At 43.5% G+C, this 27,786-nt stretch overlaps 1 protein-coding gene and 1 long non-coding RNA gene across 11 annotated transcripts in view; one reads left to right on the forward strand and one right to left on the reverse strand.

Annotated features, from left to right (window-relative positions):
* Positions 1 to 27,786, forward strand: part of CADPS2 (calcium dependent secretion activator 2) — a 315,214-nt gene that overhangs the window by 26,761 nt on the left and 260,667 nt on the right. The gene's annotated exons all lie outside the window — the stretch shown is intronic.
* LOC148684550 (uncharacterized) lies at positions 6,919 to 27,139 on the reverse strand. 2 transcript variants are annotated; one of them, XR_015951777.1, is made up of 4 exons: positions 27,099 to 27,139; positions 26,348 to 26,444; positions 25,059 to 25,135; positions 6,919 to 7,048 (listed from the first exon to the last, which is right to left on the reverse strand). It is a non-coding gene; the product is annotated as an uncharacterized LOC148684550 (long non-coding RNA). The 2 variants fall into 2 exon arrangements; XR_015951778.1 differs by having other exon boundaries at positions 27,082 to 27,139.

The raw sequence follows: 27,786 nt of genomic DNA on the forward strand, positions 1-27,786 counted from the left end.
AGTTCTTCTCTTTTTCTTCTTTAATATTCCTGTTTCCTTTTCTTGATAATAAGCAAACTTCCATCAGCTTGTCATTATGATTGTCTACTTTTAGGGGGCTGAGGCTCCAATACTTTGGCCACCTCATGAGAAGAGAAGACTCCCTGGAAAAGACCCTGATGTTGGGAAAGATTGAGGGCACAAGGAGAAGGGGACGGCAGAGGACAAGATGGTTGGACAGTGTTCTTGAAGCTACAAACATGAGTTTGACCAAACTACGGGAGGCAGTGGAAGACAGGAGTGCCTGGCGTGCTATGGTCCATGGGCTCACGAAGAGTCGGACACGACTAAATAACTAAACAACAACAACAACTTTTAGGGGGAAAGTGTTGTGCTTCATTGAACCTAGAATGTGAGCTTTCTACAATGATGTCTTCACTCTCCCAACTCCTAGGTTTTTAGTTTATGTTGCGTTTAGTTTGTTAATACAGGCTGGATCAAAATATTGGTTGTATATACCCAGGAATGAAATATTGAGAAGGTGACAGAAAACTCACAGCATTGGCTGTTTGGGGAACTACTTCTGGAATACTGCCAGGACAATTTTTTATTTTTATTTTTTATTGTATTGAATTTAATTTCCCTAGAACTATCTCATAGCTGCTGCTTTTAAACTAAAATGGTTGGAGGATAGACTTTTCCCCAGGACAGAGTGCTGCAAATTATTGCTATTCCAGGCTAAAATGGGTACAGTTGGCGAGGAGACATTTCAGCTCTGTACACATTCCTGTTTTCTCTGCACCCAGTGTGTTCCCAGTACCAAACATACGGCATAAGCCACACTCCATTTCTATCGTGCCATTTGTTATTATATACTGTGTTTTGATGGGGGGGAAACCCACCCCCCACATAACCAGCTTTGGTCTGAATTGAGAAAAAGAACAGGCTAGGTGCATTTTAAGCTGATACTGTGGATATAGACTTACTTGTACTCATCTGCCTTCCTATTGCCCAGTCACCCAGTAGGAAGCACAAGAATCAAATGCACCGCTTCTGCTAAATAGCTAGCTAGGCATCTCCAGCTTCAGACTTGTGCTCTGACCTGGACAGTTGAGGAACAGGGCAGATCCACTGCCATCAGCACATTTAAACCCCCTCTTCTGACGTGGCGTTTGCAAGCAGCCAGTGAAGTCTCCTTTTACTTTAAGCCCCTTCTTTTCCTTGGAGACAGTCGGGGAGGAGATGGGGGAGATTCTCTCTGGGCACAGTCTCTTTCCCCTCTGTGCCTTTCTGCGAATCTCCCCTGCCACCTCTTCTCCCATCCAGCCCCTTCCTCTTCCCCCTGCCTCATGAGCAATGCCGGATTTACGTATAAGCTAAACAAAGTATGGTATATCCTAGGGCCTCACTTTCTTGCCCCCCCCCAAAAAAAGTAAAGGAAAAAAAACCTGGATGTACATTTCCAAAATATAAGATAAAAAAAAACAAATAAAACCTACATACAGCAAGTGTTTTGTGTTGTGTAGGCTCCTATGATGTAAGTAATGGGCCCCGCCTGCTAGCCTGCTCCCTAAAATATCACTGTTTGCTCATTTCTGTATATAGGGTGCCTACATTCTGCATGTGCAAATGGCTTTAGATACCTGTTAGCTAGATAAATTACCATATCGCATACCGGTATATTCAACAAAAAAGAACAGCAACAATTTGTTGTTGACAAAGGACAGATGGACATATAAAGGGCCCCATTACCTTCAGTAGGTTAGGGCCTCATCCGGCCCTGCTCATAAGTGACACAGAATCCCACAAATCACTGTGCCCTTCTCCGACCTAGATCATGCTCCCGCCCCTTGTCTCCTAGGAACACTTTCCGGACTATTGCCTGTCCCTGACAGCACCTGCCTCCCATCTTCTTTAAGGGTTAATTTCATTTTGAAGTGCTGTGATGATTTAATGAGTCGGGTCTCCCGAATTTCAGAAGAAGGCATCTGGTGGAAATTCTGCTTTTTAGCTGCCGAAGAAATTTGCTTACTCCAAATGAATAATGCTCTGCATTAGGATAATTTTGTTACTGTTAATGAGTAGATAGACCTCAATCGGCATTTCAGATGTGAGGCAGCAGGGGACCAATGATGACAGAGAGATAATCAGGTTTCTCAGTAGACGAGCCGAGTACTTGAAAGCGCTGTATGTACCAAGGCAGTAATAATTGAGCATATATCTGAATGCTTTAAGTTGTAAACTGCTTAAACATATTCAGAATCCTTTTGACCAGGGATGGGGTGCCTGTAGGAATTGGACTGGGAGGAGGGGAGGCTAGTACCTAGGGAGGCTTAGGTACCGGTCCTAACCCCATTCATCTTGAGCGAATGGCTGTGGAAATCAAGGGAGAGGCGTTCTCTTGGATTCTAGCTGCAGTCTTCTCCCTCTATTATCTACCACACTCAAAGTGCTCAGGAACAACGAGCAATCTATTTTTCTAACCCAAGGTGCCCTGACACACAGCCAGCCTTCTCCATTATAGTGCTCTCTTCATTGCTAAGAACACCCGGCCAATTAATAGTATGGCTCATGTGGCATTTTCAAAGGCGCTCTTAGGGAGGAGGTATATTATTAGAAGATCCCTTATTTCCGCCTTTGTCCACAACCACAGTGGTTTGTTTTTGAAATGAACATGGGACGGTTGGGTTCCACGGTGGATAATACAGCTGAAAGGTATTCTCTTAAGCCCTTTCAAAGAGGACATGCCTCAAGCAGTCCATCTGAGCTACTGCAAAGAACGCTTCTCATGTTTAGTTCAATGAAAAGCGTTTCTCTAGTGTTACGGGGATTGCAGCTTCCTTGTTGTGCAAAAATAGGGGCTGCGATTGTTCTGCTTAAATTCTCCAAAGCTGTTCCAGTTCCGCAATTTCGATAAACAACTTGTTTTGGCTGCTCCTATCACAGCAGTGGTAAGTTGTTGGTTAGCAAAAGTCCACCAAATATGAAAAGGTACCCTGTTTCTCATATTTTAAGACATACCCATAAAATAAGCCATAGCAGGATTTTTAAGCATTCAAGGAATATAAGCCATACCCCGAAAATAAGACATAGTGATAGGCACAGCAGCAATACCGGCCATGGCAGGAGGAGGAGGAGGAAAAATATAAGACATCCCCTGAAAATAAGCCATAGTGTGTTTTTTTGAGGAAAAAATAAATATAAGACATGTCTTATAATATGAGAAACACGGTAGGGGAAGTGTTGGAAAAGGTGCAGCGTATCTCGTTCTTAAATTGTCGAAATGGAAGGAATGAGGAATTCACACTCCCAAAGAGAAGAACAGCTCACAACCACAAGGTGTGTTCTTAGTCTCTCAACCATGGTTATTGGATAACATTAAGTTTGTGGACTCCCCTTCCCCCAACCCAAAGCTCTTTATTATTTTTTGTCTAAGAAGTGAAGGGTTAAGATGTGAAGTTGGAGAGAGCTGCTTACGCATCAGTGGTAAAAGGGTGGGTGTTATTCCTTAATTCATTTTCCCTACTCCTTGTAATTCAAGTTGAGAACCACTTCAGGAGATAAGTCCTCAGCAATGACCACCAAACCAAAGACAGCAGAGATCGTTGGAGTCTGAGCAACAAGCATAATTGGCCCAAGGCAGATTGGAACAAGCCTTGTGGAATTGCTTAGTTTGAAATCTTTTTCAGATCAAAGGAAGGGTTTGACCAGAATGCCTTGAGTAAAATAATATACTGTTGTACTCCACTCCAATCTCCGAAAGGTGAGAGATTCCAGGGGTTCTGGAGCTTAACTATGGTTCATGTTTCCTTTTGGGAATGAGGCACAGCAGAGACTGTAGTGTCTTTAGGATATATGGTTTATTTACACATAGGTAAAGGACCCCTGGGTTGGGACGCGGGTGGCACTGTGGGTTAAACCACAGAGCCTAGGGCTTGCCGATCAGAAGCTCGGCGGTTTGAATCCCTGTGGTGGGGTGAGCTCCCATTGTTCGCTCCCTGCTCCTGCAAACCTAGCAGTTCGAAAGCATGTCAAAGTGCAAGTAGATAAATAGGTACCACTCCGGCGGGAAGGTAAACAGTGTTTCCATGTGCTGCTCTGCTTGGCCAGAAGCGGCTTAGTCATGCTGGCCACATGACCCGAAAACTGTATGCCGGCTCCCTCGGCCAGTAAAGCAAGATGTGCGCCGCAACCCCCGATTCGTTCATGACTGGACCTAATGGTCAGGGGTCCCAAGGACCCCTGGACAGTTAAGTCTAGTCAAAGGTGACTATGGGGTACACCACTCATCTTGCTTTTTGGGCCAAGGGAGCTGGCGTTTGTCCACAGATATCTTTCTGGGTCATGTGGCCAGCATGACTAAACCGCTAGTGGAATGCAGAGGACTGTGACGAGTGCCAGAGTGCATGGAAATGCCATTTACCTTCCTGCCACAATGGTACCTATTTATCTACTTGCACTGGCATGTTTTCAAACTGCTAGGTTGGCAGAAGCTGGGATAGAGCAAAAGGAGCTCATCTCGTTGCGCAGATTTGAACGGCTGACCTTCTGATCGGCAAGCCCAAGAGGCTCTGGTTTAGACCACAGCGCCACCTGCTTCCATTTTACCTATTTACTCATATATACAACTGAGCTTATGATGGAAGCGGTCACAGCATTAACACCCCAAGGGTCTTTTTTCTCCCCTAGCCCACATTCTTGGGTTCAAGCACAAATCAGCCATGACATTCTCTCCACCTTTTCCAGCCTGAAACTTCTTGCATTCTGCTTCTAGCTCATATAACCGCAGACTATTTTCAGCTCTTATCTTTTGTCTTACTAACCAGGGCAGGAGACCCACCCATTTGTCCTCTGGCACTGAGCCACTCCTTTGTTTTCTTATTAGTCCATCACTGTTCCTTTTGTTCGCTTAATGGCCCATCACTCGGGCTTGCTTGGCTATTCCCTCACTAGAATCCTGCTGGATCCAGGAATTTGAAAGGTCTTGTATACAGCCTGCTTCTTCCCCCTCCCAACACAAACTGGTATGGCACCCACAAACTCATAACGACATGTTTGTATTTTCTGAAGTTGAGAGCCAATTAAATGCAGCCTTAGAGGTTCAAAACTAACACCTGCTTGTATAGGAAGAATTAATTGTTCTGTTTTCTATAGCATCGCCTTTTCTATTCACAGGAAAAGAAGGAAGGGGTGAGTGGGTACACAAATAAGATCACAATAGTCTTTAAAATACTTGCTTGGGGCCAACCATTACAGTAGTAGACCAGGCATCCCTAAACTTCGGCCCTCCAGATGTTTTGGGCTACAATTCCCATCATCCCTGACCACTGGTCCTGTTAGCTAGGGATCATGGGAGTTGTAGGCCAAAACATCTGGAGGGCCGCAGTTTGGGGATGCCTGGTAGTAGACCATGTAGGAGCTCTCCTATCTGCTTGGAAAAGTATATTTTCCTCTAGTATGCTTTGCTTGTATGTTTTCTCAGCAATGTGGCATATCTAGAAAATTTCAAATTTTTTTGCATAGGACAATTTCCATTGGGAAATTTTCTGGTGCCCTAGTGTTCCAATTCAGCATGTTTATTTTACTTATATTTAGTAAACGGAGCTAAAAACATTGAACCTGCCAAACTTGCTTAATATACGGTACTTACAGTTGGCAGACATTCATTGCTATTAATGAACTTATGAAACAGGTAGATATTTGTGTAGAATCATAGAATAGTAAAGTTGGAAGGGACCCCGAGGGTCATCTAGTCCAATCCCCAGCAATGCAGGAAGCTCAGGTAAAGTACAGTGGTACCTTGGTTTTCAAACATCTCGGTTGACGAACATTTGGTTTTTGAATGCTGTAAGCCCGGAAGTAAATGCTTCGGTTTTCGAACACGCCTCGGAAGGCGAACATGCCACACAGCTTCCACTGAGGCCTGGCTGTTGGTTATTGAGTTTTCGGTTTTTGAACGTTTCAGAACTCGAACGGTCTTCCAAAACCAATTACGCTCGCATACTGTGGTACCACTGTATCCAGATACAGATGGCTTCTGAATACCAGTTGCAGGAGGAAAGATCTCTCTTGTGCTTGAATCCTGCTTGTGGGTTTCCTACACGCATCTAGGTGGCCACTGTGAGAATAGTGAAAATCTCCAGGGTGTGCATATAGACAGGAACTCTATAATGTTTTCCCTGGACCAATGTTACAATACAACAGAGAGATTTAATGGAATCATGAGTGTGTGTCTTGTACATTATTTTTTTTAAAGAATTTTTCCTCCCACCGCAATTGTGAAGAATCTTGTTAAACATCATTGTAACATGTGCCTTAAACCTTTCCCTTCTTCTTGGATACAACAATTATGGGGTTCAGGCAACCAGCCCGCGGCATTTGTACTTTGCAAACTGTATTGTAACCTGATATTAGATGCATTGCAGTTGTGTTTCAAAATACCTCCCTCCCACTGGTAGCCTCCTAGTATAAGGGTTAAAAAAAAAGCTTTTGAGAAACAGTTGTGTGTGCCTTCGAGGTTTAATAAAAATCACAATATTAAAGAGTTGAAATTAAATAATAAATTGCATTTATTAAATGAGATTATACCCTGAACAACCCCTTTTGTTATTAAATCAAACCTGGGGAATAACCATTTGCTTGGTAGCTTTGGGCAGTCAATATGTTTGTTGTAAGAACATCATCCATCATATTAAAAAAAGAAAGAGAGAATAGGGAAAAGAAAAAAGCTTTTGGCTTTCAGGATGAAAAAAAAACAAAACCCACCCAACATTATTGTAGTTCATGTCAAAGTGATGTTTTCCACTAATAATACGTATCATGTTGGCATTACTGAGGGCAGCCTGCAGGCTTCTTCGGTCTTGTGTCCCCAATTGTAGTTGGAGTTCAACCCCCATCCGGGGGTCAGGGATTATGGGAATTGTAATCCAGCAGAATCGAGGTTGGATAATGCAGTTTCATAACTGCAAGCAAAACCCACTATACCAGGCAGAAACGAGTGTGTTGAATGACTATGAAGTTTAGGAAAGAAGATCTTGCATTTTTCAAGCTCCAGGTTTAAGAGGGCATCCTGGGGAGGAAAGAAACAGTTAAATAGGAGGAGTGTGTTTGATGTGTTGTATCCGACAGAGGCTGAGATGAGATGCACAAGATTGTAAAATTGTTAAATGAGCAGTTCAGCAAGGAAGCCTGTGTCATGAGAATGGTATAATAAGGGAACCGGAAACAGCTTTTGTGGATATTCAAGGATTCTTGAATTCAAACCCGGTGGAAGTGTCTGCGCTCTGTCAGTGGAAAGGCTGGGGCACTTGTAGGCTGCGACGAATTTCCAATCCACTTTCAAGGCAGCTGCCTGTGGAAATTTTGCACCAGGCAGTCATTTCACATCTTTTTGCTTGCCACTGTTTAACTTCCTTAATCAAATTGCAGCAGTAGATTACAGATTTATTGACGTGCTTTGTTCCCCTACCCAACAACAGGAAAGAATGGAGCCTGTTAGCAGAGAAACAAAGAGCCGTAGCCGTGTTTTGCATCCTGAAAGTCCCATTTTCAATCTCTCAGAAAGCATCCTTGTCTGGAACCCCCAAAGAGTCCCTGCCATGTAAGAGAACACTGAGCTGGATGGACCAGCAGAAAGAAATAAAATTTGGTTAATGGATTTGGTTGAAGGCCTAAAATCCTGGCTGCAGGTGTGGCAGGTTTGGTGGCAAGCATAGTTACGCTCAAGTGGCAGTTTAGGCATTGGGTATACCTCAGGTTTGGGTGGAGGGGAGGTTGTCGTCTCTGCCTGCCCCTCCAAAGGTAGGGTATCCCGTTAAAGGGATCTGGGAGGAGCACTCCTCCAAGGCTGTGATCCCTGCAGGGGTCCCCCTATTTCAGGCATAGGCAACCTTGGCTCTCTAGATGTTTTGGAACTACAACTCCAATGATCCCTGACCACTGGCCCTGTTAGCTAGGGACGATGGGAGTTGCAGTTCCAAAACATCTGGAGAGCCAAGGTTGCCTATGCCTGCCCTATTTGATGTAAGGCAGAAATTGAAGTTTAGGTTGGTTCCCACGAGGCAAAACACAGTGATTGTCGGGTCAGCTGGGGGCAAGAACGATCCCCAGGCATAATGCAGGAACAAATCCAGCCCGTCTCTCCGATCAGCATTCAACGTGCAGCTCTAGAGAGTCCCGACAGCCCTTTCCCGACGATTTATTACGACCCATGTCTTGGAGACACTGAGTACATATTCAGAATCCAGCATAGATAAAACGCAGGCGGAGCCAGGCTGAGGTTGTGTACTACAAGCTACTTTATTAAGCGTAAGGCAGAACAAAAGAAAACTCCTCTCGCTGAGAGAAGTCCGGGGGGGGGGGACCAACATAAACAGAATACAGTACAGCAAACATTCGTTCCCGTGATTCCAACAATCTTTGCTGGAATGCATAACACAAGCATGTGACCTACACAGTGAGAGGAATAGAAACCTAACAGTGATAACAGCAAGAACCTTTATTGAGCTAACAGAACTGGACAACAGGGACGAAGCAACTGCTTATATACATTTCTTAAGGCCTGGGCCACTCCCACTCCCAAGGTGATTGGCTGTCTAAACTTCCAAGCTGCGAATCATGACTCAAGAGTTTAAGGGCCAATGGCAGAGGCCCAAATCTTGAATTGTTCTGTGATTGGATATCATGTATCGAATCAGAACACAGGGGCTCAGAATCCTTTGTCCAGACTCAAGCTCAGGCAAATGCAGACCACTGAATACATAACAGGAATCCCCTGCTGGTGGATTGACCCTTGGCATCACTTCCGGCAGGCGGGCCAGAAGTTAATGGTTGCCCAGTGCCTACGTCAATAAAGTTGTGGCCTTATTTGATCCCATCTAATTTGTTGTGTCCATCATTCATATCTGCTTAGAGAAAGTGTGTGTGCTGAGCCTGGGCATGCAAGCAACTTGAGCTGCACCCCATGGATTTAAGCGAGTTTAGTCACATTGACTTAATCCTAAGAAGTCTCAATTTTTGCAGAAGACTCTGAGAATCTTATGAGACTTCTGTTTATCGCTGTTTTGTTTGCTTTTTGGCATATCACCCGCCTCTTATTTGATTTAGGCCTTTGTGTATGAGCTGAGTGAAATTCAAACATAATTCTCCCCCCCCCCCCCCGCCTGCATTTGTTTAACTTTGGCTTCTTTCTTTTCTCCAATTGTAAAGGGATTTAAGATAAAGAATTAGAGGCAGTTATTTTCATCTCCCCCCACCCCCAAAATGGGATTTTCAAGGCCACCTCCCCTCGTGCAAAAACCTCAGTTGGGAGCTCTTGCTGCTGAACAAGCTTGTTTATATATAAAGGACAATGAACTGAAGAATCCCTCTTTTTAAGCTTTATTGCAAGGAAATTTTCTAGAGACACAGACGTTTTGAATTGGAACCTTGGGGGGGGGGAAGTCACTTTTGATTTCAAGGAGAGATTGACTTCGAGAAAGTTGCTTTGCTGCCTTGCAAGCCTTTGTGTTGTGTCAAAGTGACTCCATAAAGAATTAGCATTTATTACTGAGAATTATAAACGCTGTCTTTAAGCTGGGAAATATGCAGGAGGTGTTTTCTCTCCACCCCAGCCCCTCCAGCAGGATTGTCTTTCTTGGGTCTGCTTGCTATTTTTGCATTTTCTAGGACAACTTGTAGCTTTCGTTTGGTCTAAAATCCGTTTCCCTTTTCTCTTCTACCGCGATTCTCTGAGTTAAGAATTAACATGAGTGAAATGCAAGGTCAAATACCATTTAGAGAGGAACATAATAATAGGCAGCTCAAATTATCTTCCAGTTAGCCATAATGCAAAATTAATTACCGACTATCTGCCCTTTTGTAGTCTCCCCGCCCATTTCTGCGCAGGATGCTTCTGCTGTTACTGATTTGGAGGATTAGGTTTGCATCGGTGAAACAGTTGTCCTCTCTTCTTGACGACTCTGTTCATGATGCTTAGTAAGTACTCCTGTTTTTGCACATCATAATCCCTTGCCTGCATTGCTGGTCACAAAAGCTGCTGTTCATGCTTTGTATTTGTAAATACCGGTCTTGATTGGCTCCCAGTACGTTTCCGAGCACAATTCAAAGTGTTGGTGCTGACCTTTAAAGCCCTAAATGGCCTCGGTCCAGTATACCTGAAGGAGCGTCTCCACCCCCATCATTCTGCCCAGACACTGAGGTCCAGTACCGAGGGCCTTCTGGTGGTTCCCTCGTTGCGAGAAGCCAAGTTGCAGGGAACTAGGCAGAGGGCCTTCTCGGTGGTAGCGCCTGCCCTGTGGAACGCCCTCCCAACAGATGTCAAAAAGGAAAACAACTACCAGACTTTTAGAAGACATCTGAAGGCAGCCCTGTTCAGGGAGGCTTTTAATGTTTAATAGATTATTGTGTTTTATTCTTCTGTTGGAAGCCGCCCAGAGTGGCTGGGGAGACCCGGCCAGATGGGTGGGGTATAAATAATAAATTATTATTATTATTATTATTATTATTATTATTATTATTATTATTATTATTATTATTACCTGCTTGTTCTAGGACCTCTGAGAATGTTCCATGAATCTATTGAAGCTTATCACCTTAATTTTCTTCTGTTTTCAGTTTATGTATTTTTATTTTGTACTTTTCAAGTGTATACATTTCACTCATTTTATACATTTCACTCATTTTAGAATCGTTTTCACATTTCAAAACTTGACTCCCTTCCCCCTCTTTCTGCAGTTCCTTAAATTTATTTTTAATACCTTCTGCATATCCAGATTAACTTAATTTGCTCATTTATTCATCTTCTATAAATATATACTCCTATGAAACTGCAGGTTATTACAATAATTCTACCAGTGTTTTTATCTGTCTATAATTTATCTGTAAATATTCAATAAACCGTTTCCATTCTTTTATTATTATTATTATTTAATTTTTATTTCTTACTCTTCTGGTAAGTTTCACCATTTCTGCATATGACACAAGTTTTTGTATCCATTCTTCCTATGCTGGGACTTCTGCTTCTTTCCATTGTGGGGCGAGAAACTTTCTTGCCGCTGTAGTAGCATACATGAATAGGTTTCTATACATTTTAGGTAGTTCTGACCCTATAATTCCCAAAAGGAGAGCTTATGGGTTTGTTTGTTTTTTATTTTTTTACAAAGGTTATTTTAAACATCCTTTTCATGAAATGAAAGCATGAAATAAAAAGGATGCTTATCACCTTAATTTAAGGATTCCCTGGAACTGTTTCACACATTAAAAGTACAGTGGTACCTCGAGTTACAAACACCTCAGGTTACAAACGCTTCGGGTCACAAACTCCGCTAACCTGGAAGAGTTACCTCGAGTTGAGAACTTTGCCCCAGGATGAGAATGGAAATTGTGTGCTGGTGGCGCAGCCGCAGCAAGAGGCCCCATTAGCAAAAGCAGGCCTATAGTTAAAGAGCAGTTTCAGGTCAAGAACGGACCTCCAGAACAAATTAAGTTTGCAACTAGAGGTTCCACTGTAGAGGCATCCGTCTCGCATCCTGTGTCAGAAGTTCACTGTCCAATAACATTGAAGTTTCTCTCCAATAACTCTTTCTGAATCTAGACAGGGCTGCCCCTGCCATTAGTCAGAGTGAGGCAACTGCCTCAGGTGGCAGAAACTGGGAGAGGTCACTAATGGTTGCAAAAGTGCTGGAGGACCGAACCGTGTTTGCCATACAGCTTGCCCTGTGCCACCTAAGCCAGCCTACTGTAGTGGAAACAGCTATTGTTGAAGGAATATTTGACTGATGGTCAAGTTGGCTTCTGATTGTGGTTTGGGGAGATCTCATCTTGTATTTCTCCTCAAGGAGTAAAATTTCTGAAGATAGGCCTATGGGGTGACAGGTCTTTGATCTCGCTGACCTTTTGTGGTGCTGAGAAGCCCCTGTGGTGTCATATCATGACCACCAATGAGTTGAAGGTGGTTTTTTTTCCAGATGAAGAAACAGCACGGTGCAGCTGCCTCAGTGCCACCAAGCATATTCATCTGCCACAGCTGCAACAAAACATGTCTCTTCTGTAGAGATGTGAAGGCCCGAAAAACGCCTGGGAAAATTGGGGGGAAACAGCTCCCCCCCGTTTTTCCCCTGAAGCCTTTTTTGTTTTCCCCCGAAAAATTGAAAAAAAAATAGATTATGGAATGTTTTATTTTAACATGACGAATACAGTGTTTTAAGATAAGGGGTTCAAATATTTTATAAATCATTTTTTTAAAAAAATATGTATGGTATCAGATTATTCTAGTTTCTATGAGGAAAAGCAAGCCCCAGGTTCCAAATTGAACTCTCCAGTACAAGAACAAGATACATTTCTTCTTTTAGGAGGTGCTGTTGTCACCAGAAAAGAAAAAAAGGTTTCAGTTTCGTTTTTGCATGCGTGTGGTATGCATGGGTTCTGTTCCTCTTCACTAGGCCTCAAAGAACTGGAAGAAAATACAGAGCAACAAAAAGGGCCTTCAAGTATATGTGTTGTTGTGGCAATCAGAGAAGTGTTGTGAAAGAAAAAAAAGAAATGAAAATATTTTAAACATTAAATGCTGTAAAACAGTCTTTAAAAAGTGAAATAAGCTAATTTAAGCACATAGTAGTAGCTAAAGTGATTAACAGACCACACACATCAGTGTGAGGAAATACGTAAGGTTCATGGGCAAAACATGGGAGGTGGAGTAAGCATGTTGCATAGCAAACAGTGATGAATGACAAGTTAAATTTCAGTTCCTGTTTGGATACACTATATTTTTAATATGCTAGTTGTGATAATTTTATGTCCATTAAAATTATCCATGGTTATATTTTATGTTTCTAAAGTAACAGAATGACTTTCAATCTGGAAAAGAAGAAAGAAGTGCTAATGTAGCATCCCCCCCCAAAAAAAATCCGGGTTTTTTCTGAGCTTCAAAATTTCTGGAAATTTTACATCTCTACTCTTCTGTATTGGTCTCTACAGGTTTGACTTAAACCCCAAAGATGCACTCATCCATTGTCTCCTGAAAGAAGTGCCAAAACTCACTTGTTCTCTTATAATGGCAATGGCACCCACCTGAGAGGTGCCGGAACCGAGTTCTGGTGAGTTGCAGCTGGAAAAAAGCCCTGCTCCTGAGGCAAGAGGGATGCCAGGCGAAGTTCCCCATAAAGCAGAATTGGGTTACAGTCCTTGATAGCAGGAACTGAATTGAAGAGATCCATAATACTCAAAAACATCACACAGTACTTTCGAATCAATGTGTAGAAAAAGGAGGAAAAAACACAAGCATGGCGTCTCTGTAATAAAGGGTACATGCAAGCTGCCTTGTCCACAGGAATGAAAGCATTGCATATATATCTGATGTACAATTAGCCTATGTATGTAAAAACACACATATCACCATTGCAGTTCCCTCTCTCAAAATGTGTGGTGCCTATTAGGAGGCAAATCTAAACTTCCCAGACCGTCTAAAGTGTCTTAGAATCATAGAATCATAGAGTTGGAAGAGACCACAAGGGCCATCCAGTCCAACCCCCTGCCAAGCAGGAAACACCATCAAAGCATTCCTGACATATGCCTGTCAACCCTCCGCTTAAAGACCTCCAAAGAAGGAGACTCCACCACACTCCTTGGTAGCAAATTCCACTGCCGAACAGCTCTTACTGTCAGGAAGTTCTTTTTAATGTTTTAGGTGGAATCTTCTCTCTTGTAGTTTGAATCCATTGCTCCGTGTCCGCTTCTCTGGAGCAGCATAAAACAACCTTTCTCCCTCCTCCACATGACATCCTTTTATATATTTGAACATGGCTATCATACCCAGCTCCCTAAGCCGTTCCTCATAAGGCATCGTTTCCAGACCTTTGACCATTTTGGTTGCCCTCTTCTGGACACGTTCCAGCTTGTCTGTATCCTTCTTGAACTGTGGTGCCCAGAACTGGACACAGTACTCCAGGTGAGGTCTGACCAGAGCAGAAAACAGTGGTACTATTACTTCCCTTGATTTAGATGCTATACTCCTATTGATGCAGCCCAGAATTGCATTGGCTTTTTTAGCTGCTGCATCACACTGTTGACTCATGTCAAGTTTGTGGTCTACCAAGACTCCTAGATCCTTTTCACATGTACTGCTCTCAAGCCAGGTGTCTCCCATCCTGTATTTGTGATTTTCATTCCCCCCCCCAAGTGTAGTACTTTACATTTCTCCTTGTTAAAATTCATCTTGTTTGCTTTGGCCCAGTTGTCTAATCTGTTAAGGTCATTTTGAAGTGTTATCCTGTCCTCTGGGGTATTAGCCACTCCTCCCAATTTGGTGTCGTCTGCAAACTTGCTCAGGATGCCCTCAAGCCCATCATCCAAGTCATTGATAAAGATGTTGAATAAGACTGGGCCCAAGACAGTCTTAAGCCTTTCCAGGTCCAGGGCCCTCTCTTAGTTTTAATTTCTAGCATGGTACATTTCATATTTTTTTAATATATCTCCTCCTAGATCTAGCCTGTTGGCCTGCCCTCCGTTGCCCCTTTATTCCCATCCCTTCCCAGTGGTTGAGAATCCATTTGTTGCAATGCTGTTTGCTTCCCTGGGTCAGATCGCAACAATGTTTGAAAACAACAACTATATTCTCCCATGTCATTAAAAAGTGCTTTTGGGCGTGCTTTTTTTCCTGGGGGGACGCAGGGGTACACATACCCCTAAAAGTTTTGTGAATCTAAGTTTGGCCTCATTGAGGTGCAGTATTTCAATATGAGTAGGAAAATGTGAGTTCCCCTAAACATTTTTTTTAAGAAAAAAAAGCACTGCCTTTAGGTATTGCTTACTGATTTTAATATAAACATAAACCTCTTACTGTGAAGAAGCTGTGTTTGTACACTTACATTTTAAAGTAGGGATTTTACAACCAAAATGTTTTGAGAGAATTGGAGAATATCATCTCTTTCTTCATCTTTCTCCCCATTTTAAACATTTTGGGTGGAAAGGGTGAATACAGAGAAACAAATGTATATTTTATTTTCCCCATGCAGTGTAGGAAGAGCAAACCATTTTGCAACTGCACTTCATGTCCCTTTTGTGTTTGTGCGTGTGCATTTGTGTGTAGGGGGGGTGTCCCTATTTTGTTTTTAGTGGCTGAGCACAAAACACTCTTGCTTATTTGTCATCGTGTCGTGTAGGCATGTTTTGTCATCTGTTTGGCGCATGTCTTTTAATTTGTGTGGAACCCTTATTGACTTTCGGCAGAAGCTCATATGCATCTGTTGCTCTCCTTTTCCAGAGGAGGACACAAATTTTAATTGGAAGTTCTTTCTGCTTCTCCCTCTTATCAGTTATGGTTCATGTGCCTGTCTGCAGGCTTGCGAGCTGTCAATGGGTTCTCTGCAGTTCCTCAAACCGGAGAAAACTGCACAGATAACCCTGTGGAAGAAAGAATATACCTAACCCCAGAACCGGGAAAAAACAATTTTAGATTCCCAGGTGCTGCTACCAGCTAATTTGCAGGTGTCAGCCTCTCTGTTAAGTTAGGAAACAGCAAAATGCCTAGGCATCAGCATCACATGTATAGGTACCCATTTATTGCTTTGTTTGGTGTGTATTTTAGTGCATTTGTTTACCTCTCTGCAGGGCAGCACTTTCAAAAGTGCTTTTAAAGGCAAAGAACCCAGGAGGGCATGAAAGCTGGATGAAGAGAGTCTTTATCAGTCTCTTGTGTCCTACACACACCGCCCTCCCCTTCTTTTGCAGTGCTTTCTCTGAAATGCACAGCACCCACTGGCCATTCCCTCACATTGGTATGGTCATTTCGCAGGGGGCTTGTACCCCACAGCGATGTAGCCTTGGAGTCCAAGGCATCTCTCACAGCTAGCCTGCCACCCGCCCGCCCAATATGGACCCCAGTCTTTCATCTTCCTCCTCCTTTCCCCCAGCAACCCTTGCTCAAGACTCTCTCTTCCAGTCACCTCACACCCAGTTACCCTGGCAATTTTTTCTTTCTTTCTTTCTTATTTTTATTAAAGATTTTCTTGGTTTACAGAAATATGTGCAATGTCTCTCGTAACATATTTGCAAATCAGCTTTATTTGTTGAGACATTGGGAAGAAAAGGGGGAAAGAGGTAGATGGGGGAAGGGTGTGGGTGGTTAATATATGTGGGGTTTTTGCTCTCAGAGACCTTGTATTGTTTCTTAATGGCCTTAGCTTGGCCAGGTCGTTTTTGCATGGGCTAGTCCAGGAATTCCTCTGCAGCTTGCATTTCTCCCTTCACATCCCAATTAATCGAAATCCTACCATTTGTTAATTTCTAGTGTTTAGTGGGTCCCCCCAATCTTTAATGCCATGAAGGGGGTCTTTGTGCACATAGCTTTTCTGTGTGTGATTTATCATAGGAATAACTGGTTCCTATAGACATACTCCTGTTTCCATTATTTCTCTTCATTTTTCCATGGTTGGGTTAATAGTACTAGAACTACTACTATTTATTTATTTATTTATTTATTTATTTATTTATTTATTTATTTATTTATTTTCTAATTTATATCCCACCCATCTGGCTGGGTTTTCCCTGCCACCCTGGGTGGCTTACAACATATAAAAAAACACAACAAAACACCAGACATTAAAAAACAAAATATGCTATACAAGCAACAAACAAACCAATATCAAGAGCAGAAGGTCAATACATCGATTACACATTAATAATAATAATAATAATAATAATAATAATAATAATATTCATACCCCACCCATCTGGCTGTGTTTCCCCAGCCACTCTGGACAGCTCCCAACAGAATATTAAAAACACGATAAAACACCAGACATTAAAAACTTCCCTAAACAGGATTGCCTTCAGATGTCTTCTAAAAGTTAGATAGTTGTTTATTTCTTTGACATCTGATGGGAGGACATTCCACAGGGCGGGTGCTACTACCGAGAAGGCCCTCTGCCTGGTTCCTGCAACTTTACTTCTCACAGCGAGGGAACTGCCAGAAGGCCCTCGGAGCTGGAGCTCGGTGTCCGGGCTGAACAATGGGGATGGAGACGCTCCTTCAGGTATACTGGGCTGAGGCAGTTTAGGGCTTTAGAGGTCGGCACCAACACTTTGAATTGTGCTCAGAAACATAATGGGAGCCAATGTAGGTCTTTCATATATGCCGCTATTACTTTTTGTGACTTTGGATGGAATTCTTGATTTCTTAATGGGTGGACCCTTAATCGGTAGCAGCTGTGTTCCATTCTGGTACATGCTTGGGGCAAAAAGGGTGAAGACAATTGGATCTTATAAAGGATTTTTTCTAAAGATATTCAGAGAGAACTGCATCTTCAAATCAGTACTGGACTTTTTATTTATATAATAAAACTCATGTGTTGTGAAACAGTAGCTTTATGAAAGCTGGAGTGCCCCTTGGGGCCATCTATTTAGTCGTCATGCTGCATCATGGAACGTGCAAGGCATATTGCCCTGAATAACATAGTATATTTAGCTACATGCTTGATACAGGAGAAGGTAAAAATAAAAATGCAAGGTGATATAAAATAAGAAATGTCCCAAAATGAGAGCTGGATTGCCAGGTTTGGCACTCAAGACAGTCTGGTGCCTGGTTATGATCAAAATCCATATAATTTCTATTCTGCAATTGTTGGGGATTGGGGTGGGGCTTGGGAGGGAATATTATTCTTCATCTTTGTTTCTAAGTTTCTTTGCTTTGCGAGCTTGTCTAATCTATGCCTCCAGAGTTTTGTGAGCTATTCCACAAAGTTCCTTTTGAAATCTGAGCCAAGATCCTTATCATTGGCTGTAGAGGAGAACTTAAACATTACTATAGAACTGTGCCATTATACAATAGCTTCAAACAAAAAGCCTACTTTTTGTGTGGATTTACTCTGTACTACTTCTGTATGTGCTTTCTATTGTGAAAATGTTTTTGTATACTGGATAGTGTTTAGATGCAGATGTTTGTTTTACCAGGTACTGTATATATGGTTCAATCTAAACCCAGTCGTCTACTCTAAAACATCACACCTGAATGTGACCAGAATTTTACCATTCCTCTATTTAGCACATCAGCTCAAAAAGTCATATTTTCCAACATGACTTTTTGGTTCCTGGAATTCGTTCTGACTGTACAGATAAAATATCACAGATAGAATTCTACAGGATGTATTGTGAGTGTGTGAAAACAGTCAAGATCACATTCTACTCATGTAAAAACATGCTGATTCCCGGACCATCTGTGGGCCGGATTTAGAAGGCAATTGGGCTGCATCTGGCCCCTAGGCCTTAGTTTGGGGAGCCCCGGATTAAAGGAAACTTCTGTTTCCACCTGGGATAAGATGGGTGATTCTTTCTCCTTCCCAACTCTTTTAATGTGCTGGCAAATCATGTGCACACAGTCTCTCAATGTTCTTATTGCATTCCACCATCACAATTTTTACCTTCCGGTGCCACTTTGCCCATCTATGGGCACAAAAAAGGCCGCCACCGACACCAGAAGTCGCGTCTATGCACTTCCGGATATGCGTAGATGCGACTTTTGAAGACAGCGGCGGCCATTTTTGGTGCCCATAGAAGGGCAAATCAGGAAAAAAAATGGCCGCCGGCAGGAGAAAATAACGGAGAAAAATGGGAGACGAAGTGATACGGGGGACCACCGGGAAAAGGTAAGTAAAAACAGGGGGTTTCCCGGGGAAAACGGGGTACTTGGCAGCTATGCCCTGTTTCTCCGAAAATAAGACGTAGCCATAAAATAAGCCATATCAAGATTTTTAAGCATTCAAGGAATATAAGCCATACCTCAAAAATAAGCCATAGTGATAGGCAGTTTAACCTTGTAGGTTAAACTGTACCATACTTAATTTTAAAAAAAGACATCCCCTGAAAATAAGCCATAGTGTTTTGTTTTTTGAGGAAAAATAAATATAAGACGGTGTCTTATTTTTGGAGAAACACGGTAGTCCTAAGAGCAAGAGTATCAAAGACCATGCGGTTCTAAAATATAATTGGAATAACAATTAGAAGACCTTTCTGAAAGCTGACTCTTGTCGTGAATACAGATTATGAGCCTGCTCTTCATTTTCATTTAAAGGCAGGCGTTTGACTTTAATCATTTGAGCATATAGAGTTTAAAGCAATACCGATAAAGGGATAATCACTGGGCACCTTTCATGCACATGACCTTTGGCAGTGTGTATCTTAACATAGAGACTGGAGTTTGAGATAGTGGCGGTAGACGGAAGTATCAAAAGCAACAGCCTCCTCTTCTGCTTGTAAACAGAAAGCTTGAACACTTTCTGGAAATTCTTGGCACGTGTCATGTTAGGGGACTTAATATTTGCAGACAGGAGATACTGAGGCTTTGAGGAGTCATTTCTCAGTCAGTTAGAATGTCATAGGAGCGTTAAGTTAGAAAGAAATGGAATTAATTTCGAATATTTTGCACAGTGGGACCTTTTTCTGTGTTCTACTGCCTATGTCTTTAATAGAGTCATAGAATCAGAATCATAGCATTGGAAGGGATCCCGAGGGTAATCTAATCTAGCCCCCTACAATGCAGGAATCTCAGCTAAAGCATCCATGACAGATGGCCATCCAACCTCTGCTTAAAAACCTCGAAGGAAGGAGAGTCCACAGCCTCCTGAGGGAGTCTTTGTCGCTACCTTCCCTCACTCTTTATCTCTGTATGGCCAGTTAGTTGGTACCTTAGGGTGTCATAAATCAGGTTATTAAATGATTCATATATATATTTATTGGCAAAAGTTGAGGCACTATTTTTTACATCATCCAAGCACACAAAAAGAATTAAGAACCTTTACTGTCTAGAAACAGAAGGTAAATGCAAGGGCTGAAACATGAATAAACCAAGAGTTTTGATTGCCTATACAACCCAAAACTGTTTAAACAGCTGCATCAAATGTCTCTAGACAAAAACGTTGACTTCTGTAAGAGCTAGTCTTGCCACAAAGAAAGGTGTTTGTAGTCCATCAAATTTTCTTGAATCCAGCTACCCCCATGGCAGCAATGTTCTGTGTTCCACCTTCTCTTTACTATATTACATTGGCCTTTTGCAATTAATTCTCGTCTTTGTGTCAGAAAGGCACCCGGCCAATTTGGTTGCCAATAAATATTGCTGCAGGCATTTCTGAGATCATAGTCTTTCCAGCGAGTGGCTCCTGTCCAGGTTTGTTAATTGTCTTACTTTAAATGTTGTGAGGATCCTGTGCCCTTTTAAAATGTGGATTTTTGGGGTGGGGGTTATTGGGTTGCTGTCTTTATTTTGATCATGCATTTTGTAGCTTTATATTTTGATTTTATTCTGTGAACCACCCTGAGACCTCCGGGTATAAGGCAATATATAAATTCAAGACAGAATAATAATAATTCTCCTCTTAATATCACACATCCTTTGCCCTTAGACTTGTTTCCTATCATCTCCACCCCCCCCCCCACTATAGGCATTGCCAAGCACTATCATCTCTCATCCTATTATGACGTGAACAAACTGTCTCTGCCCCTGGTGCTGGTGGGAGCACTGTCTAAGGCAAATTTTGTCCAGTGGTAACGTTGTTATGGGACCCAGGTGGCGCTGTGGGTTAAACCACAGAGTCTAGGGCTTGCTGATCAGAAGGTCGGTGGTTCGAATCCCCACGACGGGGTGAGCTCCCATTGCTCAGTCCCAGCTCCTGCCCACCCAGAAGTTCAAAAGCACATCAAAGTGCAAGTAGATAAATAGGGACCGCTCCGGCGGGAAGGTAAACGGCGTTTCCGTGCGCTGCTCTGGTTCACCAGAAGCAGCTTTGTCATGCTGGCCACATGACCCGGAAGCTGTCTGCGGACAAACGCCGGCTCCCTCGACTTATAGAGCGAGATGAGCACCGCAACCCCAGAGTCGGACACGACTGGACCTGATGGTCAGGGGCCCCTTTACCTTTAACATTGTTGTTATAAGAATTCTAAGGTCCCAAATATAAAATAAACGCTCATAAATGTACAAGGCAAACACATACACAAGTATATAAACCACGTGTCTGAAATAGTACAGGAGAGCAATCCTGAAGCCATTTTGACTCTCCCAAACCATTTTGACTCTCCCAAATTGACCCTCAAATATTTCTCTGCAAGGAGGAAGCCAATAGGAAAGCCTCTCCATTGTCTCTTGCTTAGCTGTCTTAAGGACATATTTGTGTATGAACAGGGCAAGCCTGTGACCTGGATTCAGGAATTAAAGTATTTACCACCGCAAAAGAAGGGCCAGGCTGCCCAGGTAAAGCAATCAGTGACCATTAACAGATATCCTGGCAAATAGGATTTCTGCTGTAGACTGCCCCCCTTCTGTGATGTATGTATGATGTTTTGGAGGGTGGTCTTGAGCTACAGGGTGGGCAATTTCAAAAGTCTATATAAGGGCTTGCACACCATTGATCTGGGTCCCTCCTCCCTCCTGCATGTAGTGAGTGAGGACCCTGTTGCAACAGTTTAATAAAGATCAGGCTTAGTAGCTGCTTTGCTTCTCAATATTCTCTGGCTGGCCTCTGTTATTTTCTCCTACCGATAGGGAACCCACTTAAGGACTCTGTACAGGCTCTTGGATACTCCATAAGGGAAAAAGAGCAGGTTTTTTCCTACAACATTGTACAAGTGAGACCTGTGACGAGAAGTTGCAGTGCATTTTCACCATGTAAGAAAGAGGAGTGTGCCGGTGCAGAGCACCAGTCACCCAGCTACTTTTTCTAGGACACTCCATTCCATTTCCCCACCCTCTGGCTTTCCAGTTTTCTTTTTCAACCAATCTTAACACCCTATGGCAACAGAGCATGCTCGGTCCACATCCCATATTGCTTTGATGTTTTACCTGCCCCTTAGGTTGTATTTTGAAAAGATTCCTTGTACTTCTTCAAATCTTGGAGTTCCTCCAAGCATGCTGACAACTCTCCTTTGTTTTCCACATGCCTTATTTTGGCATTTTTCCTATTTTCACTCAGCACCTCCGTTTACAATTAACGAGACTGCCCGTAACAGAGACAAAAAAAAAAAATCACTTGGCTTCTAAAATCTTGCTTTTAGTTGTGCTCCTACAGGACTCTTGGCTTCTCTCACCTTTGTCTGGTTTCAAAGGCTTTGGTTTTAGCCACTATGGCTCTCGCATTTCACACACAACATGATGGTTTTATATTTGAGGAGGGGGGAGTGGAAGGTAATGGCAGATGAGAGCACTAGTGGGCTGATTTTATCCTGCCTCTCCCCCCCTTCTCCCTTGGATATGAATTCTTTCGGGCTGCACGTACGCAGGCTAGAACATTTGAAGATGCCAGCAGTATCATGAAAAGGAGGAGATTTGGGGTGGGTTTTTTTTGTCTAACCTTAAGCAAAGACTTACATCATTACAAGAAATTCTAGTAGTGCAGAGGGAAACAGCTTGGTCCCATAGTTAGAAAATTGCTTGCGGTTCACAGACTGTTAAGTATGTGATAGGTGATAATGCCTAGAATTTCTGCAGCGTAGAAACTATGTCGTGTGCCTGGAAGGAAAGTCACATTTCTGCACATCAGGTTGCCACTTGGAAGAATGCCCCTGCCTACCCCCCCTTTGCTCTGTTCTGGGGGTTCCTCTGCCCCAGGCCCATGGGGGGGGGGCAGCGTGCTGGGTGAGATGGGAGGAAAGCCCCATTCTGCAAGTGGAAAGCCTTCTGCAGGATTTCTGTTAGGTGAATCCTACCTGTGGGTTAAACCACAGAGCCTAGGACTTTGGCGATCAGAAGGTCGGCAGTTCGAATCCCCACGACGGGGTGAGCTCCTCTTGCTCAGTCCCTGCTCTTGCCAGCCTAGCAGTTTGAAAGCACGTCAAAGTGCAAGTAGATAAATAGGTACCACTCTGCTGGGAAGGTAAATGGCAATTCCGTGCACTGCTCTGGTTTGCCAGAAGCAGCTTAGTCATGCTGGCCACATGACCCGGAAGCTGTACGCCGGCTCCCTCGGCCAGTAAAGCGAGATGAGCACCGCAACCCCAGAGTCGTCCGCGAATGGACTTAACGGTCAGGGGGCCCTTTACTTTTATCTTTACCCTTAGATTAAGGGACGCGGGTGGCACTGTGGTCTAAACAACAGAGCCTAGGGCTTGCTGATCAGAAGTTTGGCGGTTTGAATCCCTGCGACGGGGTGAGCTCCTGTTGCTCGGTCCCTGCTCCTGCAACCCAGCAGTTCGAAAGCACATCAAAGTGCAAGTAGATAAATAGGTACCGCTCCGGCGGGAAGGTAGATGGGGTTTCCGTGCACTGCTCTGGTTCACCAGAAGCTGCTTAGTCATGCTGGCCACATGACCTGGAAGCTGTATGTGAACAAACGACAGCTCCCTCAGCCAGTAAAGCGAGATGAGTGCTGCAACCCCAGAGTCGTCCGCGACTGGACTTAATTTACCTTTACCGTTAGATTTGTCAGAATAACAATATGTGTATTTATTGTGCTGTGGCTGGTAAGGAAATGTCAAGCTACATGCCTAAAACTGGGGATGGGGTGGGGCTTAGAGAACTCAACAGGGGACCTTGGGAAAAATAGCAGCCCCTTCCTGAGCATCTTGTCTAGTTCTGCTCCACATGTACAAACCAGCTCAGAAATAGTTGTCATGTTTTTGGGGAAGGAGGAACGACTCCCATCACCTTGTCTGTAGATACTTCACTTTAGCTGGGCCAGAGAGATAATTTATTGTCAAATAAGTGCAAGGTGTTCGGCACTGAAAAAACCCCATAATCTTCAAAGTTCGAGGAACTGACTTGACAGTTATAAAATATATAGTCCAGACAGTGCTCAGTTCCTCAGCGAACACACCTGTCTCTTCTGATCAATAGTGGATAGACTTGAATGGCAAAGCTGTGTGTCATTCTAGCAAGTGCTATTGGAAATTCACAGTGCTCTGCCTGGCTAGTGGTAGATGAGGTGTTTTGAAGCCATCAATATTATTTAGTCGGCAGGTGATTGTAGGACTTTCTTAATTGCTGTTGAGCTTCCTGGTTGAGCGAAGCTTTTTACTTTGGTTTTTGGCTCTTCCACCTTCTATTTTAGTACATTTAAAATCACGTCTCAGTATTTAGTTAGCCTGGTTTATTTACTAAATCAGATTATGTTGACTTCTGGACCCTCAGCAGCTTCTAGTCCCCAGGTAGATAGAATTATTTAGTTCTAGGCCCAGGAGACTACTTCAGCAACAACAAAAGGAATATCAGGGCCGGCTCTAAGGCAAGGCTGGGTGGCACAGGGCTGCCAGGGGGGCGCCGTGTTGAGAAACGGGATGGGAGGGCGCGCCGGAGCGATCTTCGCACCACGGCGCCCGGGCGCCCGACATGCTTAAAGACGGCCCTGAGGAATATTGCCAATTCTCCTTTCCATCCTGTGTTACAAAAGACATATGAGCTATTTATGCACTGGGCTAATGCCGATGTTAATACTCTCCTATTATTTAGGAGTTAAGGGGAGAGAATAACTCTCACACTCCACTTTCCATTTTGGAGCTAACCAGTTCAGTGCTTTATCACCAGTGTAAAACTACAGAATGCAGTCATGGTTGAGGCGGGTTTATGAATTGTGCTTGGCGGTTAGTTTGCGGCTAGCATTAACGCCAGACCAAATGTAACAAATGAGCTCTGAAACAAAAAGGGATGGAAAGGAATTGTGCTCTGAATTGCCAAGACCACCGAGTAGCATCGTTTTGCTGCCTGAGGTAAAACAGGAAGGTGCCACCCTGTATGTGTCCCCAACGCAGCTTCGCTTACTGGGGTTGTGCAGCTGCAACTTCCATATTCCAGCAAGGTCTTGCAAGAGGGTCATGTGAGCTTCCCGGGGCTTTGTGAGATCTTTCTGGAAGCTGCTGTCACCTCCTCACTTTGGCAGGGTAGGGTGGGGCACCTACAGTGGTAAAGAAGTGACTACAGTGGTGGCTTCCACCAAAACCCAGAAGCTACCACCACAGCTGCAATCCATGGGGGGGGGGTGCAGATCTGCCACCCCTGTGAATTTTGGTGTCCCAAGGAGAATGCTTCATATTGCCTCACTCAAAGGTTGGCCCTGGTTTTGAGAGAGCTGTTGTTTATAGGGATTGGTGTTCTCTGGACCCACCTTGTCCTGGATGCAACACTCCATGGAAAAGCCGAATCTTGAAGTGAATGGGGATTTCCCATCATGCCCCTCTCCACCTGCAACCAAGGTTTGGTAATTTAAATGGGTTGTTTTTGTCAAGTTCCTATTTAGGAACAAGTGAGCCACCTTTATAATTCTTAAACAAACCAATCTTTAAAGAGCTGGCAGCTCTTTCTGAGTGGTCCTCACCCCCTCTTTTCGTGTAGTTGCTCAGAACAAAAAAGAGAGCAGATCTAGATGGGATGCTAAAGACATAATTACAAATCACAGCAGGGATACACACACACACACACACACTGTTTCCCCCTTTTTAAAATACGTAGTCATAAAGTAAGCCATGGAAGGGTTTTTAAGCATTTGAGAAATATAAGACATACCCCGAAAATAAGCCATACTTCCGCGCCGTGGAAACCAACCCCCACAGGCACCTCCACTCACAGAGTCACTCCATGCAGCCGGCAATCCAGGAGCGCGATCAGCTGTGAAGTGGCGCTCCAAGAGCTCTGCTTAACAGCTGATCACACTCCCGCCTTGCTGGCTGCATCCCCGTGCTCCGCCTTCTCGTCCACCGCCGTCCCTGCCACTTCCGTGCTTGCCGCCAGCGCTGGGCTCACTGCTTCTTCCTTGCCTGGCTCGGCCAAGGACGTCTGCCACCCCGCCACCCAGAACCGGTGGCTGCTGCAGCGCCGAGCACTCAAGAGAGCCCAGCAGCGCCCTGAGCTGTAAAAACCGTACTGGCAATGAAAAAAAGACATCCCACCGAAAGTAAGCCACCCTGTGTTTTTTTTTGAGGGGGGAAAAGTTATAAGACGGTGTCTTAAAAAAGGAGAAACACAGTATATATAAACACCACGTTAATAGCAGGATAGCAGGGTGGGAGGGGAGCGATTTTCGTCGGTATCATAGATGGGGAGGTCCTGGCCCATATCATGCTGTGGCCCCATTGAAAGTCCTTGCTATTTCATTTTAAAACCCTGAGGTGGTTTCTAATGACATGGCTCCCACTACATCTAGTTTGATGTTAAGGTTTTGTACAAACCTGACAGAAAAGACTGCGTTAAAACAAAAGTCCAGAAAACCTTCAGTGGGGTCTGCATTAATTGGATTGCAGGGACCCTAGTTTTCAAATAATAATAATAATAATAATAATAATAATAATAATAATAATAATGTTATAAAAACAAGGAAGAGAAATGTTTCAGCAAGAAGAAGCATTGATTGAGGGAAATACAACAAAACTATTGATACATTTCTCCCTCTCCACTGACCTTCAGTCCTCAGCAAGCTTTGTAGGGTGGGAGAAGCGAAAACAAACTGCAGTGGTATCTCGGGTTACAAACACTTCGGGTTACAGACTCCGCTAACCTGGAAGTAGTAATACCTCGGGTTAAGAACTTTACCTCAGGATGAGAACAGAAATCGTGTGGCGGTGGCACGGCAGCAGCGGAGGCCCCATTAGCTAAAGTGGTACCTCAGGCTAGGAACGGTTTCAGGTTAAGAACGGACCTCTGGAACGAATTAAGTATGTAACCAGAGGTGCCACTGTATGTCAATATCTGTGCAAACCTTTGGAATCCAAACCAAAGAGCTGCTGCAATGAGACTTTGGAAGACAGTGCATCTTGGGCTTGTTTTTTCCTGTTTAGCTCTTAATAAAGGAGAAAAACTCTACACCGTGCTGCACAACCCTGTCCACTTTTCTAGTCTTTGTTTTTCCTGATACTGTAATCTAATTAACGTTATTGAAACTAGAACTAGTTCTGACTGCTAGTAGCACATCAGTCAGAAATGGTTACCAGGGGGAAGCTGGTAGTGCAAAATGTGGAGGATATATTATAAGGCTATTAAAATTAGAACATGAAATCCATGCATTGGTTATTAAATTCTCGAAGATCCTGTATGCTATTATAACTAAATGAATCTGTTGCAGTAGCAAAAGGCGAAGATTGTAACAGCCACCCAGAGTATTAAATTAATGTAGAATTGTATTGCTCGATTTCTACCTGGTTTAATGACTCACAAGTTAAGCATTTCCTCGCAGGTATAGTGGAAGGTCTGGAGGGATCAGTAAGATATTGCTGTTAAATTAAAAAGGCGTTGTCTGGAAGTTTGATGTAGTGATGGAGGCCTGTTCTCTCCCCCCCCCCACAACTAGTGAATGTGCTATATTTGATGAGTGTTTCCTAATATAAATGGGGTGCTTACTTTACTTGTGTTAACATTCTCCGACCCATGTTCCCATATCTGTCATAAACTATTTAGCTCAGGTTACAAGGGCCAGTCCCCGGTGCCTCCTCTCCCATGATCCTGGCAGCTCAGCAAAAAGTGTTCTTGTGTAGTAGGGGCAGGTTGTGATGGGCTTTGAGGGCCAAATATGGCAGAATACCTTTTTAAAGTTTGACCACATAGACACTGGCAGCCCCTTGCCAGTGTGGACAAGTAGAGCTTTCAACAAAACATTCCATCATGGAGTTCTCCTGTTCAGGATTCCAGCTGGCCCTTTCCTATCTCTCCACCCCCAGTTTTTTTGTTGCCTCTCTCTCCCCAAAGTAGGTGAGCTTTCTGTATCAACTGAACAGTCGTCGTTCGAATGTTGTTGGTTTCTTTTTTCTCCTCCTCCTCAGGGCATATGGTGCCATTCGGCATGCAGTAAAGATCCAAACTCTGTGAATGAATGATCTCTTGGTAGGTAGGATAATACAAGATCT

Source organism: Zootoca vivipara, chromosome 9 (genome assembly GCF_965207765.1).
Source record: "Zootoca vivipara chromosome 9, rZooViv2.hap1.1, whole genome shotgun sequence".
NCBI classification, from domain to species: Eukaryota; Metazoa; Chordata; class Lepidosauria; order Squamata; family Lacertidae; genus Zootoca; species Zootoca vivipara.